The sequence below is a fragment of the Ischnura elegans genome, chromosome 9 (assembly GCF_921293095.1).
Source record: "Ischnura elegans chromosome 9, ioIscEleg1.1, whole genome shotgun sequence".
Taxonomy (NCBI): Eukaryota; Metazoa; Arthropoda; class Insecta; order Odonata; family Coenagrionidae; genus Ischnura; species Ischnura elegans.
In genome coordinates this window covers 36,250,477-36,269,657 of record NC_060254.1, presented here as the reverse complement: position 1 = coordinate 36,269,657, position 19,181 = coordinate 36,250,477, and the positions used below count along the sequence as shown (strand labels likewise).

Here is a 19,181-nt window from a genome sequence, read left to right as displayed (position 1 = left end):
ATAATGTTTCATACAATTGATGCAGTGTTTTGGAAGACTTCAGCTCAGCTGAAAAAAAATATTTAAAGTAATATGGCTTGGGTCGCAAATTCTCAGGAAGAAAATATGAATGGTAAAAGTGCGGGGGCCCAGTTCAGCAGACGACTGAAGATTCCCGCTTTCAAACTCAAGGTGACGCTATCGGACGACGGAAACATTAATCCTCAGATCGTATATTGGCACAAGGAATGGAGCTGGCTCCCCGTAGCCCGAATATGTGATTTTTACACTCTTTTTGCAGAGTGCGGAGTGGGTCCTTACGTCACCATTTGCGTTGTAACCAACCAATGAGTAATTTGGCTGAGGTTAGAAAAATATATCTCTGATATCCCTGTAATGTTGTAAAGGAGTTTATATTATTAAAGGATACGGAGTTAATATGCCAAGGGATAAGCTAAGAGTCCCTTAATCTACTATTTACCTGATTAAAATCTATTCTTTTTCTCGTATATAATTACATATTCACTTGCCGGGATCTCACTGTGGCACATGGTTTTTAAAGGGCTGTTGTTTTCCGAACCGGTGGTCTATATTTTCGTTTGCACACCCCTCAAATGCCAAGAGCTCGACGTATATATTTTTCGAGTCTTTTGTTCGAGTGAAAATAAAATCATGCAGTCACATATGCACACAATATCCACTTTTACTTTATGACTTCAATTGTCATCTAGGTTTCCAGTCAAAAAACAAATTTCTTTGCTAACGTTTCGGTAGCGGCCACGGTCATAATTTTTAGGCTCTCTGTAGACGATAAGGGTTTAACTATTGGAAGAATACCTGAGGCGGCTCGATAAAGTGGTCATACATGTGAGAACACATGCTCACCGTTAAGCGGAAATAAGGGATCCTCACTACCATACTCAGTACTTCTACAAAAAAACTGGTCCACGCTATTATAATAAGGATGTAATAAGATCCTATTATTCTAGGCATGCTATGAGGAAGTCATTAATTGTATCAAAGGGAAAAGAGATGAAAGGCTTTAGAACAGCTGGAGATAATTGGCTAAGACCTACCTACGTCAACATAGGAGAACAAACATATGAAATGGACTGTTACCTGAGATGTGGAATAGCTAGAAACGGATGATACAGGTGAAAATTGAGCTCCTTGGCTACCAAACTACGGTAACGCAAAAATTTATAGAGGAGTTGGGAGAAGAAGAAAAATCTTACCTTGTAGGATTATACGCGTTTACTAGCCAACACCTTGGTAATCTTGGTAAGGGAATAATGACCTGGTGTTTCTGTAGGGTTATAAACGACCACCCTACCAACCTTTTTCCTATTCCAGAGGTCTTATCTAACATTATCCGTAAATCATCTAATATTCCCAAATTGGTCCAGTGTTAAATGAAGTATGGTTTGAGCAGAGAGGTTTATATGGAAGAAAGGAAGAACTTCCTACGGCTAAGACAACAAATGGTAGTGGAATACCTAAAATAAGATCACATGCATTTAACTACTTAGCTCATCAAATAAAGCACGCGCATTAATCTCACCATTCATTAAATATCAATTATAGTACTACTGAAGTACTGGTATCAACTCACTGAATGCTATTTTATAGTAGGTAGCATCAACCACAAAATATAATTTTTAATAATGACATGTCAGCTGTGTCTAAATTTATAGACAATATTAGTGTGTAGAAAGCATAGGAAGATGAGGTTTTTCGGCCCAGTTCGAAATTTTTCCAACGCGCGATTTCCTATTTGTTCTTTGCATAAATATTACACGGAGTTGCCTTTGAAGTCCCAGTCACCGCATAAAAAATGACCGGCAAGGAAAAAGAGATAATTTCGCATTGGATAAGAGATTCACCTGGCGGCCACATTTTACTTATTGAGGCCTAAACAAGTAGAATAGCTTGACTCATTTGCGTCCAGTCCCTTAAAAATGATTCATATACCTTTTTTTCACAGAAATCGTTTTTCTAAAACATTCCCACATATACCTGTCGGGTATCTTGTTTGAAATTTCTAAAATAGTGAATATTGTATATTTTTGTACCGTAAACATTTATTTACAAGTTTCGATTAAGTTTGCCTTGACGCTCTCGAGAAGTTCGGTGGAAGAGAGGACATATTAGTCTCAACCTCGCCCGAATAAAAATATCTCTCATTATTATAATGACTGGATGCAATGAAAGGGAAAGAGAAATAACTCCAATTTATTTGACCACAAGCTTCTCTATAGCTTTGTCTCACATAGCTATGCCTCTTATTCATAAAATGCGAACATGTAGGTGACTATACAATATAAATTTGAAATTCTAAAGTATAAGGAGGAAGTATCTATACAAAAATTTGTCCACCAATAAATCATTAATTTCGAGAAAAAAATACAGACACGAAAAAGTTTGTAAAACTTTTTTTTCCGATCCAAAATAGAGTCCGTAAGCTGCCACTCAGGTAAGTTAATTCCTACTGCTTGCAAATTGAGAGCAGAACTTACATTTTATAATGAAACTTCATTACCCAAGGCAAAAACCTTGCAATGAAATAATTATGTCAAACAAAGAATCGTTTCCATCGGACTCCTCAATATGTGGTTGATTTTAATGTGCCAAAAATAATAAATATCCCTATTGCGAGATAAAAAGACGCAAACTTTCTCTATTTGGAATAGAAAAATAATGTTGGATGAGTTTGATGCAGAATTCTCACTACAAATTTCATACATTGAGGTATAACCGAGCGTGAATTTTTCAATGAATATCTATCCAAAAATGTGATCAATCAAACCAAAAATGTAATGATGGTATTCTTCTAAGGCTTCACTAAAAATCAGTAAATGATGATTACAACAGGGCAAATTGGTTTTTATTTCGTTGATGCTCAAAACTAAAACGCAATAACAAATAAATATACACATCTCATTTAAATTTCAACGTATTTTAAACGACTTTATAATTTTTGTGCAATGTTTTCGCATTTGATAATAAATTCTTGATAATGCTTCCTTGTACTTGTACAATGTTTTATTTTTAAGTAATAAATGTTCACACATGCATAACCCACTTGGCGTCTGATCGAAAGGTCCCAGGTTCGAAGCCTGGGGGAAGATGGCGAACACCCTCAAGTAAATCCTCGATGCGCCCCGTCGAGAATTTGGGCCCCGTACTCTGATTGTGTAATATTCAAAAGCCTGTGGCTTTGTGCGGAGTGAGATCTACCGTCACACAATCAAGCCACATATGGGTTTAGTCAATGAGAGAGAGATGTGCATAACTTTACGTTACGACGAACGCCGTTACAATCAGGAATTAACGGAAGGTGGTTAGTAGTAAAAATATGACAGAAACCACTGGACTGATTTCCAACACATACATGCAGGTCTTTCTTCCATAATCGTTCAAAACTATGTCCGTGGGCTGCCATAAAAAAACCAAAACTGTTAAATCAAAACTAAACTGAGCTAGTATTTTATTTACTCTTTTACTAATTTTAGTGACAAATTAGCAAAGAAAAAAATTATACCCCCCAAATTTAATGTCCAAAGACTATGATCCGTCAAGTCCGTGGACAGTCCCACAAGGATTTTCAAAGAGGGATTTATAGCATTAACAATTTTCCCGAAATAATTTAATATAAAATCTATCAATAAACAAGTTACAACAATATATAACTTCCAAATTAGTCTTCTTGTGTTGTATTTATTTCATAATATTTATTATAAAATAAAAAATCATTTGTCCTACCCAAAAAAGTGTTGCCCGCGGACACACAGGGAAAAGGGAAAATTATTCTTAGGAGATAGCGGCAGCCCTGAACAACCAGTGTGTGGAGAAGAGGATAGAAAGCTGTATTGGGTTGTTTGAGTTTAAACTTGGTTTAGCGAATGTTTTTACGCTGGAAAAAAAGTAAGCTCAGTGTTTAGAAAGAGCAAAGATCATCAGTCCTGTCCGTGGACAAGTAAAAATTAGTAAAAGTAAAATCTATTACTAATTACAATTGAGGTGTCTTTTACAGCTACAAGATAGAAGTTTAATGTAGTAAGGACGGTTTCCTAACTTATTGTCAATTCCACCTACAACTGAATTTAGAGGAAATCATCATGTCGGTCGACACCATGTCTGTGGACATCATGTCTGCGGACATAATGTTCGGGAACTCTGTAGTCCTTGGACATGCCAGATGGTAACGGGCATGATAAGACACAATGACTAGTTACGAAATGTCCAATCACAAATAAAACAAACATTTTTTGTGAGTAAACACAATATTCCTCTTCTGCAGTGTCTTTGGACGCATATATCTTGTCCATAGACAGCACAAAAGGAATTATAATAAAACTGTAAAAAATATTAACGATCAGCTTCTTTTTTCATTAAATTGTATGATTAAAATAATGTAATGACACAATTTTGGTTCCTATATATAAAAAAATATTTTTTTATTTTGCCTTTAGAAAATGTACATTTTTTGAAATTGATCCTCACTCTTGAATCGAGATGCATACAATAAACACAAAAATACAAGATCCTGATCGCGGCAAAAATTTCAAAGAAATTACGGCAAAACCTACTCTCGTTATTAGCTGAGAACGTCTTCCAAGCATATTATACCAAAGTAACTGTGTATAAATTTTCCCTATAACTCATTGATTGAAGTGATATTTTAATATGAATTGAGAAATTATGCATTTCCCTACCTGCACCAAACTGTAATTTACCAAAACATATTCGTATAAATATCTTCCTTCATTAATCGATATTGGTGATATTTTAATTTAGAATGCGAAATATTTTGGTTTCTTCGAAAAGTGATTGAGAGAGGAAGAAAAGAGAGTCTTCATAAGATTATGGAATTTTCTCTTTCGGAACTTTCCAATCATTTTTTTTTGCTCCCCTTCGCCTCTGAGCCGAAGAAGACGTAGCGGGTCGTGGATTTGTCGGCGAGTGATGGAATAGCCCATTCCAAGTTCCTCCGTTTGGAAAAGGAGCAATTTGAGATTTCAAATGAATGAAAAAAAGTGGATAACGAGTCTTTCGGCGAAGTTTTTGATGGCCGACGGCAGTAAAAACCAGCCGGAATCCAAGGCAAACTGGATGTTTTGAGGGCCCCAAGGAAAAGTCATCGCTCTCGTCGAGATAAAATTCGCCAGATTTGCTTGAATGTGAGAGACGCATGTCTTTGATTTTTACTGATAATTGAGATAAACCCCAGGAAAAAAGGAAATTTTGGTAGTTCATTCTAGTAAGGCTATTCAGCAATATTATACAATTCATAATGCTCAAAAGAAACTTAGATCCTTTCACTAGATGAACAAGTTCCATATTTATAGCAGTGTCAAACTATATGGAATCCAACTAATTTCTGCAACATTAGACTAAAGTTTAGAGCTAGAGAAATGATTTGGTAATTTTCCAGCTGAATTTCATTATATCCGCCGTAGGAAATGGTCAATCGGTTACTATTTAATTTTTAATAATAATTTATTCAAACCATTTTTATAGGTTAAGGAAGAAATCCTGAATACCTGAAGTCTGTTAAAAAGGTTTCTTGGTAGCCTAGTATGGAACAATAACAACAATAAATTTTCACGAGTATTAGATAAACTCAAAAAAATCTACCCTCCACACATGATGCTCGAATTAGCTTTCAAAAATTATAGAGCATAACGAGCTCAGACCAGAAGTATTACTGAGGACCATCAACCATTTATTACGCTATATCTTCACCTATTTATAAATATAATATGATATTCTAGAAGTAAACAACAGCCAGTACCCATATGAATTCATCCTTCAGTGAAAGGAAGAAGCGAAAATTACATGCCAGAAAATCATGTTCTTGAACGGGGATTAGAAACAGGACTTCCTGAATACCGGGAATGCAGAGGTATGCGTTTGAAGCCCGCTTAAGGCAACTGATCATTCTGTAGTAGAATATTCATTCAAGTCTACATTTTATGGGTGTACCTTCCCCATCGACACCTAGTCTATTCTTGGAGGACACGCTGCATTTTTTTCATGAGACTACTTAAATAATGTGGTGAGATGAGCTCAGGATATAATGCGTTTCAAATTTTGGAAATATATATTTGAACTCATTTAGGATAACAGACGACGGTAAATGCTCTCACCATGCACTTATGACTTCATGATACAAATAAAGGCCATTTGGATTGAAATAAATTATATCTGCCCTCATGAGAAAATGTTCCAAAAACTTTGCCCTAAGCCAACATTTAGCATAGGCCAAATAAAAGGATGAAGATATCTCTGCTCAAGATGAAAATATCAAACAAGACGAAGACTAATGTTTCAGAAAAATTAATAATTTAGAAGACCAAATTATTTTCTATATCAAAAGATGACTCATATCAAGATAAAAGCCGAATAACGGCCAAAGGTATTCTTTTATAGAGGTAACCTCAAATAAAAACAAATATCGAAACTTTCACGGCAGAAAAATGATTTGCCGATCTTGGTTAAGATAGTGGCCAAGGTAGTGACATTTGTGATGTGGAATTTTAGCACAAAAATGTGTTCCCTTTTCATTAAATTTCCAAATTGACAGCTTATGAGTGTCTGAGAGTTTAAATTGATGCTTACCCGTTCTCAAAGCGCCGATCTCTTCTTGAGTGTAAAGAGTGACTTTAGCCGAATATTGAACTGTTTCCGTCGAATATCCTTTTCCTGCATTGCGGGCGTAATTAAGAACCAATAAAAGGTCCGAACACTTATTTCACATTCACTTCTTAAAAAACAGCGCTTAGTTGCGGATGTCTGTTACATAGCATTACGAGTACACTTTCACAAATTGTTGGTATTCTTCTGAGTGAAGCACGTCCGTTGTCACAATCAATGAAAGTTCACCTCATCATTACTTTTATCTTCGCTCTTGACTTTTCTGACTAGAAGTACAGTTTATGATCACATAAAAACACTTTGGTCAGTTCGTAAACAAATTTGTTTCAGTGTCCAATCAGTCCTTAAGAGCAATGTTTTATTTTTCCTCGATTCTTCACGACGTGATACTTTCGAAGTCGAAAAGATCCGTGAAGGTAACGATAAGAATTCATGTGTCAGTGGTTCTATCTTCTTCTCATGAGCTATCGTCCAGTGAGCGAGAACTCGATTATGTAAGGAGCACAAAGATAGAGGAAAGGACACAAATATATGCAACGAATGACACCACTACTCAGAACATCTTCGTTCTAAATCGCTTTCTGGGATATTTATAAGTAAGTATACGGGTTTGTGTATGGTTGGGAAAACATCGAAGTGTTTTCAAGACGAGCTTTAGGGAAGATAGATGATACTACTGCCACACCCCACTCAATATATACGCGTGCACCGAATGGATCAATCAATCATGCGTCCGAACGTCTAGCTGACGAATTTATTTCCACCGGAGGAATAAAGCAGATGACCGCAGCCCGAGTTGCCCAAGAGGTTGCCCCCGGCTGATATCCCAGCCGGTCGCCGGTAAGGAATTCTCTGATCTCCCCGCGGTAGGCGGCCCATTACTTTACATAACCCCACCCGCGAAGGATTATCTGCGAGGGACAGGTGTGGTAGACGGGGCAAGGCGCGAGGAATTCCGGAGCGGAGCGAGTATTTATGACAGATGGGTTCGGGGAGACAGAACGGTGAAGAGGTTGGGTAAGGATTTTACGCGTCGCGATGCCGGGGAGATAGATATGCCTCCACGTAATGGATTCGGTTCAGCGGCTTCAGTAGGGATAAGCGACCTTGGAGGATCCTCAGCTTGAAGCCGTACTTCACGACCTCCTCCCTTAAATATCCTCCTCCCACACCTTTATATCCGGGACCCACCCTAAGCTGTGATGGAACGTGAGAATATTTTTCGTCAAACTTAGCTCCTTCACCCAAAAGATTCTTCCCGGGGACTTCTTAGACTGTTAACGTTATTATTACCGGCAAATATGAAAGAGAGAAAACTTTATTTTTCCTCCCGTTAACAATGTATTCCATACAAATATGAACTTTTCTACGTTGAGACAAAGTCCTTTACAACAAGGGCTGGTAAGCACGTTTCTTTGGTCTGTTATCAGTTTTCGGGCAAAGGGAAAACACTGGTCTTTACAACGACCTTGATGCTAGCAGTATACTAATTTCTAGGCTCCATAAAAACAATTCTGTGATTACTTACAAAGAGTTTGGGTGCTTCAGCACTGTGTTATAATCCTATTCTAAATATCACGTCATACAATCTGACTGTTCTAATGAAATATTCTCCGTCGATTCGTCTCTAATTATACTGCATCTAACAGCCACACCTCCCGCTATCCCAGGGGCAGATTGGAGTACTTGTCAAATAAGAACAGCTGCCATGACTTCAAAGGGTTTTCACCGAAAGAAACCCCTAAATCATGCGTGGTCCTTCGAAGATTTGTTTTACACTTTCGGTAGTTTAGTGGTCTCGCGACAGCCTGGATACTTCTTCCCCATCTTGATCCGGGAAATTACCTTGCGAAACAAACTAATCACACGTTCCAGACGACTTCAATCGGCTGCCGCGGATGTCTTCCAAGATGATTTCTCGTGAGAGTATAGATCGAAGAACAAGAAGGAGAGAAAGAAGCCAGAAAGGAGGAAATGTTTTGGCGCGGAGCGGACATGAGACGATCGTGAATGTAGAGCGCAAATATTGTGGCCTCAATACACCGTCCGGCACGGCGATATCAGCGCGACTGAGCGTCTGCGGTTACTCCGAAATGTTAGGCGCGAGAGGGGAGGTGCCGAAGGGAGCGAGAGGGGAATTCCGTGGAGATAAGGGAGGGGGATACGCGCATGCGCAGTGGTCGATTCGAGCGCACACATCCAGTACCGAGGGGGGAGTGGTAAGGTAGACTTGACGGTGGAAGGATGGAGTATAGTTTAGAGATGGGTGGGTGTAAATAAGGAGAGGGACAACGGAAGGTAGGTGGGGCTAGTATTCAGGCGACGGTCCCTTTCCAACCCTTTAATGTTTCGCCGGGACAAAAGATGTCGGAGTGGAGACTTCGCCCGGAGGAGAGCACACTATTTCCTAAGACGTGTTAATGCGCTTAGATTCTTCTTATCACAGAGCAATTTGATGTCGCCCTCGATTTAGAAAAAAAAAATAAATTTCATCCCCTTGTAGATGCACGGTTCTGAATGCACTTCCTGGATGGAAAAAGGAACCGTTCCAACGCTGCAAAAACGACGCCAGCGATCTAGAAAAGGGATGTTGGGTAAGTTAATATCTGAGCGTATTAAGAGTTCCGTCTTCGAGCGTCGCAAATGGAATGAAATTCTTTTGTAGTAGCTAAAAGGAAGGGATAAAATATTTGCCATTGCTGGCATGCATTTGTGCACATACGATATAAAGGCCAAAGATAATTACAGATACACTAAAGCTTCGCACAACTTCCCTGCGTGGAAATGAAACTGTTTGTCTTTTATTTGAAGCTAAAAATATGGATTTTCTTTAGAATAAATACCATTCATATCCGCATAATACCTTATACGAATGAGATTCTAGTTCAGTTATGCTGTATTTGTACACTAATAAATTTCGAAATTTAATTTATCGAAAGCCTTCATTTTATTATTCGTAAAATATTTTTAGATGTCACCTAATAAAATATAAATTGAATGAAGGAGTAAGGGATCTGGTATTTTCCCAGTTTAAGATATTGCAAATTATTGCAAATTATAAAATATAGACAGAACGGATACCTTGCTCATTTTTGATGCTGCTATGGAATAAAATAAAGGTAGATAGCATTATTTACGTGAATTAACACATATCTGCCCACCGTATTAATAAGGTTACATACTACGATTCTGACAATGTGAGGCTATTGAATTACACCCGCTCTCCTTTTTGCAGTGAAATTGTCACAAATGTTGCCATCTAATTTTGCAATAACTCAATCCACTTATTAGTTTATTTATTAAGATTAAAGGAACAGAAAGAGGAAGGTGCGTAACGGATATTCAATGTGAAAGCCTACTGCCTGTAAATTAAATGTAAGTATTTTAAGAATACCGGGACTAGCCACGGTGATGTCTTTACGGAGTCACCGCAATGCACAAATTGTGCGAAAAATCTACAGAAAATACATTATACGCCTTGATCAGGATTGGAACCCGGATCCTCCCGATTTCCGGTCGAGTGCTTTAGAAAATAAGCTGCCGAGGAGTAATTTTTCGCTGAGGAAATTTAGGAACTGCACCGGACATCAACTTGTTTCTTCAGTTTAACCCGTAGCTACATTGGGTGGTACAGTCCGGTGTCCGGTACAGTCCTCAAATTTCCTCAGGGAAAAATGACACCTTGGTAGCTTAAATGGCTAAAGCACTCGATCGGATATAGGGGGATCCGGTTTCGAATCCTGGTCAAGGCTAATGATTTCTTCTCTATGGATTTTCGCACATATTATAATAATAAACAGGAAATTGCATTTATAGATTATATAGGCTTTCCCTGAATATTTATCCTCTTAATCAAGGCCACTCGAATAAATTGAACAACATTAGATTCTGACCTTGTTACTAATCACTGTTGCTATATGCCTACGGGTCAATCTGAAGAAATAAATTGATATATCCCCAAAATATTTCGGTCGGCTACTAAATTTGACCAAAGGAGCAACGCGTTGCAAACGTACCTAAATATTGATTCTACTATTCAGTGTACCTAAATATCTTCACAGTTGCAAGCAGAAAGTTTACTGGGAGGGAATGGCTAAATGCCTAGGTCAAGGTTGGAAAGCCGCGTGACGGACGAATTTCCGTCATAGACAAGTCCATGCAAGCAAAAAATGAACAACTGAATGGCATTTTACGCATGGAGATTGGATAATGAAGTCCGAGAATTTTAAGTTGGATATTGCAGCAGAAAGCGGAATCGAAGATTAATATTTATATCCTAACGTTACGCAACCCGCGCATCATAACCGTCACGTTAGTTGCGAGATACAGGATGAATTAGGATATGAATATGAATTGGGATAATTCGACCGGTTGAGCGAAGGTGATGGACTCTTTTTGGGCAATCACACACTAACCACGCTGCTTAGAAACGGCATGCCTTATGCGATAAATATATTCTCAGAGGACTTCAGAAATAGCAGTCTTTTCAGGTACATACAAGCTTGAGCTACAGATATGCGGCGAAGAAATGAAAAGAACACAATGTAGAATTTGTTTGTGAAGCTGTTGAAGAAAGAACTGCTATTATACATAGGACCAAGTTAATTTTCATACATGTTACGTAGTATTACGTGTTATCTTCCAGCCTTGTGACATGTAATTCAATGTGACATTTCATTCAAAAGAAGCAATTCCACAGAATAACGACTGAGACCGTGTCTTATATTAAACCTTATAACCCAAAAATTAAACCGGAATGATTTGCTTAAAGAGTTTTAGATAATTAATGGAAGGATTTTGTGACTTATATTTTAATTACGGCTTAGAATTACCAATATTAACTATAACAAGTAATTTCCAGCCTGCGAGAAACCGTTTTTCTTATATTTAGACTAGGTTAATTACGACATCATGTATTTGCCTTTCAACTACTTCTCATCTGATACGCTCTAGCAGCACTGTATAAATTTGTACTGCTAATCAAATAGTGGAACGAGAGCTCACCACTACTGCACCACTTAGCTCTTGACGAAGGATCCTAATGTAAATTTTAAGGGCCTCCACTTTACCAAGGACTCGTTCGTTCCCCTGGGGAATGCGAGAAGAACTTTAAAGTCTTGCGGAGCTCAAATTGTCTCTCGGAGGGACGTTAACTTGGCATGCGTCCTAACCTACATTTCATTCGCATTTCAATTCACAGAGAAAGTGTACTTAACGCAAGTTTCCTCAACTTCATGGCTCAACTTATCCTCTATATAAACTTTAATCGTGGAAAATATTGGGTTCATGAGGCTCGTAGATAGTATGTATCAGTAGGGTGGTCCTCATTTTTCGATTTTCCTAATTTCTTTCGGGACGCCCCCTCATTCTATGCCAATTGGTGTATAAACATATCCTGTAAAATATTATTGCAATTGGATAACGAAAAAACGTGCCGCTGGTTTTAAAAAGTGTCTTCGACGCGAAGATCGGGAAGTCGCCGGACACTTATGTTCCTCTGTTTAAAATATTTCAAAACCTGTGGAGAATAAATCACTAAGTCCAAATGATAGCCCGTTTTGGCAATAAAAAGTGATAAATATAGCATTTAAGGTTATATTGGCGAATTTTAAAGTTTATCTAAAGAATTTTTTTGGTTTTACGATGAGTGAAAATGATAAACAAATGTTGAGCGTATGCAACCCGCGTGCCACCAAAAATGTCTGCCAGGGTTGGGGCGCGCTCACTCTTGTGGCCGTATCTCGAGAACCACTGGCCACAATTGGAAAGTATTTTAGGAGAAGCATGCCAAATGTCCAATGTATAGTTAATTACCATAGAAAATCAGTTGAAAAATACCAGCGCCATCTTATCACCATTCATATCCGAAAAACAGCCGAAAATACCAAAATTTCTCAAATTTGAGTGTGATGCGGCACGTTTTCCCGTTATCCAATTGCAATAATATTTTACAGGTTATGTTTTTACACCAATTGGCATAAAATGAGGGGGCGTCCCGAAAGAAATTAGGAAAATCGAAAAATGAGGACCACCCTAATGTATCAGTAGCGTATACAGAATTTTAAAATGGTTTATCGGAGATTTCGCGGCCCTTCCAGAGTGTAAGAAAACAAAACTAGGACAAGGGCGGTTTGGAAAATGATGAAATTTGTGATGCTGAAAACTTGATATTTAGGACTCAAAAACAGTAATTCTGTACGAGTATATATTAAAATAAAGTATATAAATTGGATATAAGAGTCTCTTTTAAAGGCTCAAGGGGATGGAGAGGTGTAACCTGAAAAACCTCCCTCGTGGCTAAGCTACTGATATGTATATCAGCTTCGAGATACTGATCTGATACATCGAATGGGGAGCTCAATTAGTCTACTCGGGAAGATCTTTAACGGAAGAGCATGAATCCTATTCAAAGACGAAGAACGAATCGTAATTGGCTACAATAAAACACAATTGAATTCACGATTTCTACTTTATGACGAATGTTAAAAATTAAGTGAAATTTGCAGAATTTATCAAGTTGCTCGTAAACTAATTGAAGAAACTTAGATTAAATTCACAGGAAGCTCAGCTGAACACTTCGTCAAAGGATCAGAAGAAGCACGCAAACAGAAAGATGTCGAAGACTGAACATGGCACTTTTAGTAAACAACTATTCGTTGTCTTATCTACAAAAGGTTTATTTTTTCACGGTTTTAAACTAGATAATCAATAAGAAACGCAAATACATCGCACTTAATCATAAAATTACTATACTGCAGCCCTAAATTCCTCTCTTTTTCACCTCAAGGTGAATTTTATTCCTCGTATCGCTCCATGACCAGTTGAAGCAGTTAACGGTCCATTGCGAGTTCTATATACAGAGCGTTTCAGGAGGAATCCCATTTTTTGCCCATTAAAAACATAAAGACATAGCTTCATAGTTCCGACACTTTAGTTACTGAGATATGAAAACGCAAAAAAGTTTTTGAATGTATTTCACAGTTACCATGAAACATTTTTTTGTATTCCTACACCACCGAATACAGCTCAATAATGCCATTTAACACGAACACCATACCCTGGATGAGGGGAAACCTACTCATGTGGCATGTGGAAGTCGAACCCCCGACCTCTTGCCTGGAAGGCTCCCGCTGCCACCGAGGCCGGCGATTTTTTTCTTGGCCATCCAATCTTTTCCAAATTTCATTTAATACTCTGGATTTTTAAGGACATAATAATAAAATCTGGACGAAAAAGTGAGATTCTATGTTAAAATGGGTTATATTATTGCGCATAGTTGATAATAGCCCAAGGCTCTCGTTTATTTAAGCTCAAGCAATAATTTTTTCCGACAATTTAATAGCAAATTTTCATCCACCTTCAATTATATATTGTCCTTTAAATCCAAGGCAATTAATAAAATGTTGAAAAGGCCGGATATCCATGAAACCGTTTGTATAGTAACTACAAAGTGCTTTCAAAATATGTTTATGTTGCCATAATTCAGTAACTAAAGAGATGCGACCATATGTTTATGGACAACAACTACTTAAAGTTGTCATCCCTACCACCTCCTGAGGTATTACAGATACCTAATGAAAAACCCTCTGTACCGTAGTGGCTTATTAAAAACTGTGTCGACTTTTAACTTATATAGCGTTATAAATAGGTTTTTAATCGTGTATTTATTAAGTTAAGGTTTGACCAAGGAAAATATCATGGTCTCATTGCATTATTAAAATACATGGTATTATATTATTTAGCAAATTAAAGCATTTTTAACACACAAAATACTGTCAAAATAATACCTGCGGAGTGCATTGACAAAGGCTTTTAAGGGCTCCAATCTCTGCATCCGCCAACGTAATGAACTCAGTTCCCAGTTTCACCACTGTCTCTATTAAAACCACCAGAATAGTTAATTAAATTAAATTGAAGCGGTAAATGGAGTGCCAATATTATCAAAATTAACCGCATGAAAGCAGCAGAATAAAGGATGTACCAATTCGAATTTTTAAAAATGTATCATAATTAAGCATAAAGGCTTAAAAAAATTAAAATATTTTTCTGTAAATTGTATATTCCAGACGTTTGTCATCATATTACGTAATTGGGTCACAATTTGGCACTTTTTGGATTATCATGCATTCATGTGGTATTCCAAATTGTTCGAAAACTCAGTTAAGGTTTTCTCTTGCACTTGAAAGACAGCTATCGATATGTTGTTTCTCAGTTCAAACCAGCGAAGATGAAACAAGACTACGTGAAAGAAGCTCAACTCTTAAAACAGTGTATTCTAAAATTGGTTATAAGATGTAGGGGTAATAAAGACCATCCTCCATGGAAGTCCATCCTAAGATTAATTATGTCTTTATGGCCTTCATCGCTGTCATTAGTATATCGTTCATGTTTTTGTAACAAATTAATACTTACCACGTGAATCACGACCTTATTGAAATCATTAATTGAGTATTCTCTCATGGTTGCAATTATAAATGAGGTTATGCATGACATTTGACTTATGACGTAAAATATTAATTATTTTAGTCCACAAAGAAAAACAAATTTAATTGCAATTGCTCTCATTTCACTATCAAAACCTAGTTTGCATCATACACATGTCAATCTGAAGTATCAAAAAACGAGTGGATGAGAATGAATAGTGAATTGCATTTTCAAGACTTCCGAAGTAATTATGTGAAAGCAACTAAATAGCTCCCTTTCCTTTTATTCGTTTAATTTTTTTTTCAAATTTAGTAGTAAAACTAAAGTTTACATTTTAAAATATTTTGATTTTTCAATCCCAAACCATGTCCTTGGTCTGCAGCAACTTTTCAAAACCTGTTTTAGGCTGATTTAAGCAGGTGCACGTGTAATATTAATAATTTCATTTAAATAAACATGACTCTAGATGTTCGCTCAATCTAATACATATTTCAAGTACAATATAATTATCCTGTATGTGAGCCGATCCGATGGAGTGGTAGAATAATATTTATTTTTTTTATGGGTTAAAGTATGCCGGGAATAACCACGGTGATGAATTCTACGGGAGTCAATCGCAATCCACAATTGTTCGAAAAATCCACAGATAAAAAATCATTCTGGTCAAGGCGAATGATTTTTTCTCTGTGGATTTTTCGCGCAATATTTATTATCTTTTTTAGATATGGCGATGAAATTTCTGTGACGACATAAAAAGTCCCAAACTGAAGTAATTAGAAGTAAAACCTTGTTTGGTTCTTATGAATTATTTAGAGAAGTCCTCATGAAACCAATGAAACTGATTTGAAAAATGTATTGCTATAAGAATCATTAAGGATAAATCGTAAGTCGAATCTATGAATCTATAGTAATAGCAACGATATTCCATTGTGGTCCCGAGGAAAAATTGAAGAACTGTTCAGGAGTACATTTTTTAGTTATTTTTAATGTGTATGTTTATTTTCAGTGCAAAATAAGCCCTTTGAAGTTCACTCAACAGACATGCATGTGCATACGTATGCCGTTTAAAAACGAAAAGAAGAAAACACTGGTATTAACTACTACATCACATAAAAATCCCAACATCAACAACATATCTAAATCTACCATGTAATGTGGTGATTGACTTAAACCACGCCATTGCATTTTTCCATCTTCTTGAGTGTGTCTTTCTAGAAGTCATTTGCTGCACTTAATTGCTAAAATTGACTATTTTCAGGGCATACCATTGGTTTTCAATGAGCTTCTGCAATGGCTTAATGCTCCACATATTTGACCCATTAATAGGTAGGTTTCTATTATTTTTTTAATTGCCGAATTTTGTTAATCGAAAGTTTATCACTCCTGGAGTACGCATTTCACGCTTTTAGATTTTTAAATGACGATATCTATTTTTTACGATCAAGTGAAAAGTGAAAGCGCGCGAAAATGCGACGGCTAAGTATGAATGCTGGGAAAAGCCCGTTTGATGTCATTCTGGTTCCCACTGTCGCCGTGTGAGGTGACCTTGGGGCGAAGATATGTGCGCCGCCGCGATGCAGGCTGCTAGCAGCTAGCAGAGTACCCTGCTAGCTGGTAGTGCTTGGCTTAAAAATAATTATTAATACCTTATCAAACAAAGAAAACTTTCCGACCATAGGCAGTTTTAATAGGTGGTTATTAAGATATGTTTCCCTGAGCCCTGTGCCTCATGCATGCATCGGTAATCTCAGACGATGCAAAAATCCTTTCTACCCGTATAGAAACTAGGTCCATGTGACGTCACGTGGTGTGGCATCGCATGGACGCCTATCTGGCCTTTTTCAAATGTGGTTAAAGTTGGCCATTGCTATTAGTTTTAACTGGAATTTCTAAAACCAAATAATTTCTACATTTTGAATGCACTAAAGGTGGGTAACGAATCGCAAATCAATGCCTTTCGTTTCCTTTGATGAAGGAAACTACCCTATTGGCAACCTGAGTTTCCAAAATGTTTACTCGTGTTTGAAAATTCCTTTCTCTTCCAATATGCGTCGAACACTACCAATTATTTTTTTTCCATGTTCTCTACTCTCTCCTTTATCGACCAAGGTCGGCGTTTAACCCTGCCTTAAATCATGAAGGTTATGAACAGAAAGGAGCTTCTGGGAGGTTCGCTATGTAAGAATTTAAAGAAAAGGTTAGTGAAGAGTCTGATCTGGAGTGTAGCGCTTTACGGTGCAGAAACGTGGACACCTAGGAGGGAGGACGAGAGAAGACTCAAGGCATTCGAGATGTGGGTGTGGCGAAGAATGGAGAAGGTGAAGTGGACGGAGAGGAGGAGGAACGACGAAGTGCTGGACATGGTGGGTGAACAGAGGCAGCTTTTAGATGAGATATGGAGGAGTCAGAATGTATGGATGGAGCGGATGCTTAGCGGGGGGGGAATGTTGAAAACAGTGCTAGAGGGAAGAATGTTCGGTAAACGAGGGTGGGGAAGGCTGATAATAGGATTTTAGATAGAATGAAAGGTAGCAGGTCTTATTGTGCACTGAAGAGAGAAGTGCATGATGTAAGGGGAGGCTCCCGGAATTCTTCTTAAGCACTCCATGGAAACCTACCTTAAACGGTAGAACACTTTAATAATAAAAATGTAATGGTATCTAAGAGGGGATTGTGTGAAGGTTACACAAGTCGTCATTCCTGAGATTGGCATTGAAGATTTCACTCGTGATATATTCATTAGGGATGTACGGGTACTCGAAAATTCTAGTCGAGTAGAGTAGTTGGTACTCGACTTGAGTGTTTCGAGTAGTTTTACGGATGTCGAGTCGAGTAGTTACGGTTACAGAGTTAACGAGGCCAGTAGGTTCAGAAATCTGCGAACACGAGGAGCTAATGCTAAAGCGCGTCCGATGATAATTTTCGTTAATCCTTTGCTGGGTTTTGCTTCCTTCTTGAACTAACAAAATAAGAGTTGCTAAGATTGATTAAAATAAGTGAGAATTTAAGAAAAAAATTGGCCCATATGGCGTAAGCTTAGTTCTAAAGCTCGTTCGCATCGTTCATTTAAATTTCATGAAGATTCAAGGTCCTTAAAAATCATTGTCATAATTTTTAATAAAAAGTTCCTTGAGTTCTCAAAATATAGCAATTCTGTCAAGGAAGTACTTGTCCAGCCACACGAGTAGCGAAAGACAATTTTTTGCACGCAGTATTACTGTAACATGGAGACGTCAAAACCGGCTACCAAATCATGTAGAACAAGTGACCTATCTGCATGAGAATTGTAAAAGATCAAATATTGCATGAATCATTTACGAATTTAGTCTTTGTTAAAGTGGTGTGAATTCTTTTATTCAGGGTTCTTACTGGCAGTTTGGATACATTAATAAATTAAATTTACAACATATTACTAGAGGTTAGTTCATTTTAATTGTACTTATGGAACTGTTTAAGATAAATTAATTTTCATTCATCTCCTAATTCTTGCACAATTACCATCAACATTCCTTATTATCTTTTCTTTTTTAAATCAACCTAAGTATTCAGAGTTGCCAAATTCTCAAGTAGATGGCACTAAGTTGGTGCATACATTACCAAATTGCCAGATCCAGAAGTGACCAAAATCGACTTGACTCGAAACTTGCGAGTAATTTTCAACTCGACTCGATACTCGACTCGAGATCAAAAAGCACTACTCGCACATCCCTTATATTTAACATATATCTAAATGTTGTGGTATCCTTGCGATTTATAAACGATGGCAGTTGAAAAAACATTTTTCCACTTGAATAATTTTTTAAAATTACATTTCCCGAAAAAAGTACATACGCGGAGAAACATTCAATTATCGATGAAGATTGTCAAAAATCATTTTCTCTGGGTTGATATATTCTCAAGTATCCACATTTAAATTTCCAATGCCTGAAATTATTCATTTCCTTGCACGTAATGTATTCACCTGATTGTCTTTACTTGCTAAAATGAAAATTCAACCCCTTATCTGCATTTATAAAAATATTCACTGGGGAATTTTATCTCTGTAATTACGCTGACAATTTTTAAATTTCTTAGCTCCTCTTTAAAATTGATTTTTTTATCCCTACTATGGTTACTATGAG

General features: G+C 37.3%; 1 protein-coding gene across 1 annotated transcript in view; it reads right to left on the bottom strand.

Moving 5' to 3' along the window:
- LOC124165676 overlaps positions 1–8,696 on the bottom strand; it is a 139,103-nt gene extending 130,407 nt beyond the window's left edge. The window contains exon 1 of the mRNA XM_046543155.1: positions 6,601–8,696. The gene's annotated coding sequence lies outside the window, so the exon portion shown is untranslated. The remainder of the gene's footprint in view (positions 1–6,600) is intronic.
- Between the last annotated feature and the right edge of the window lie 10,485 nt (positions 8,697–19,181).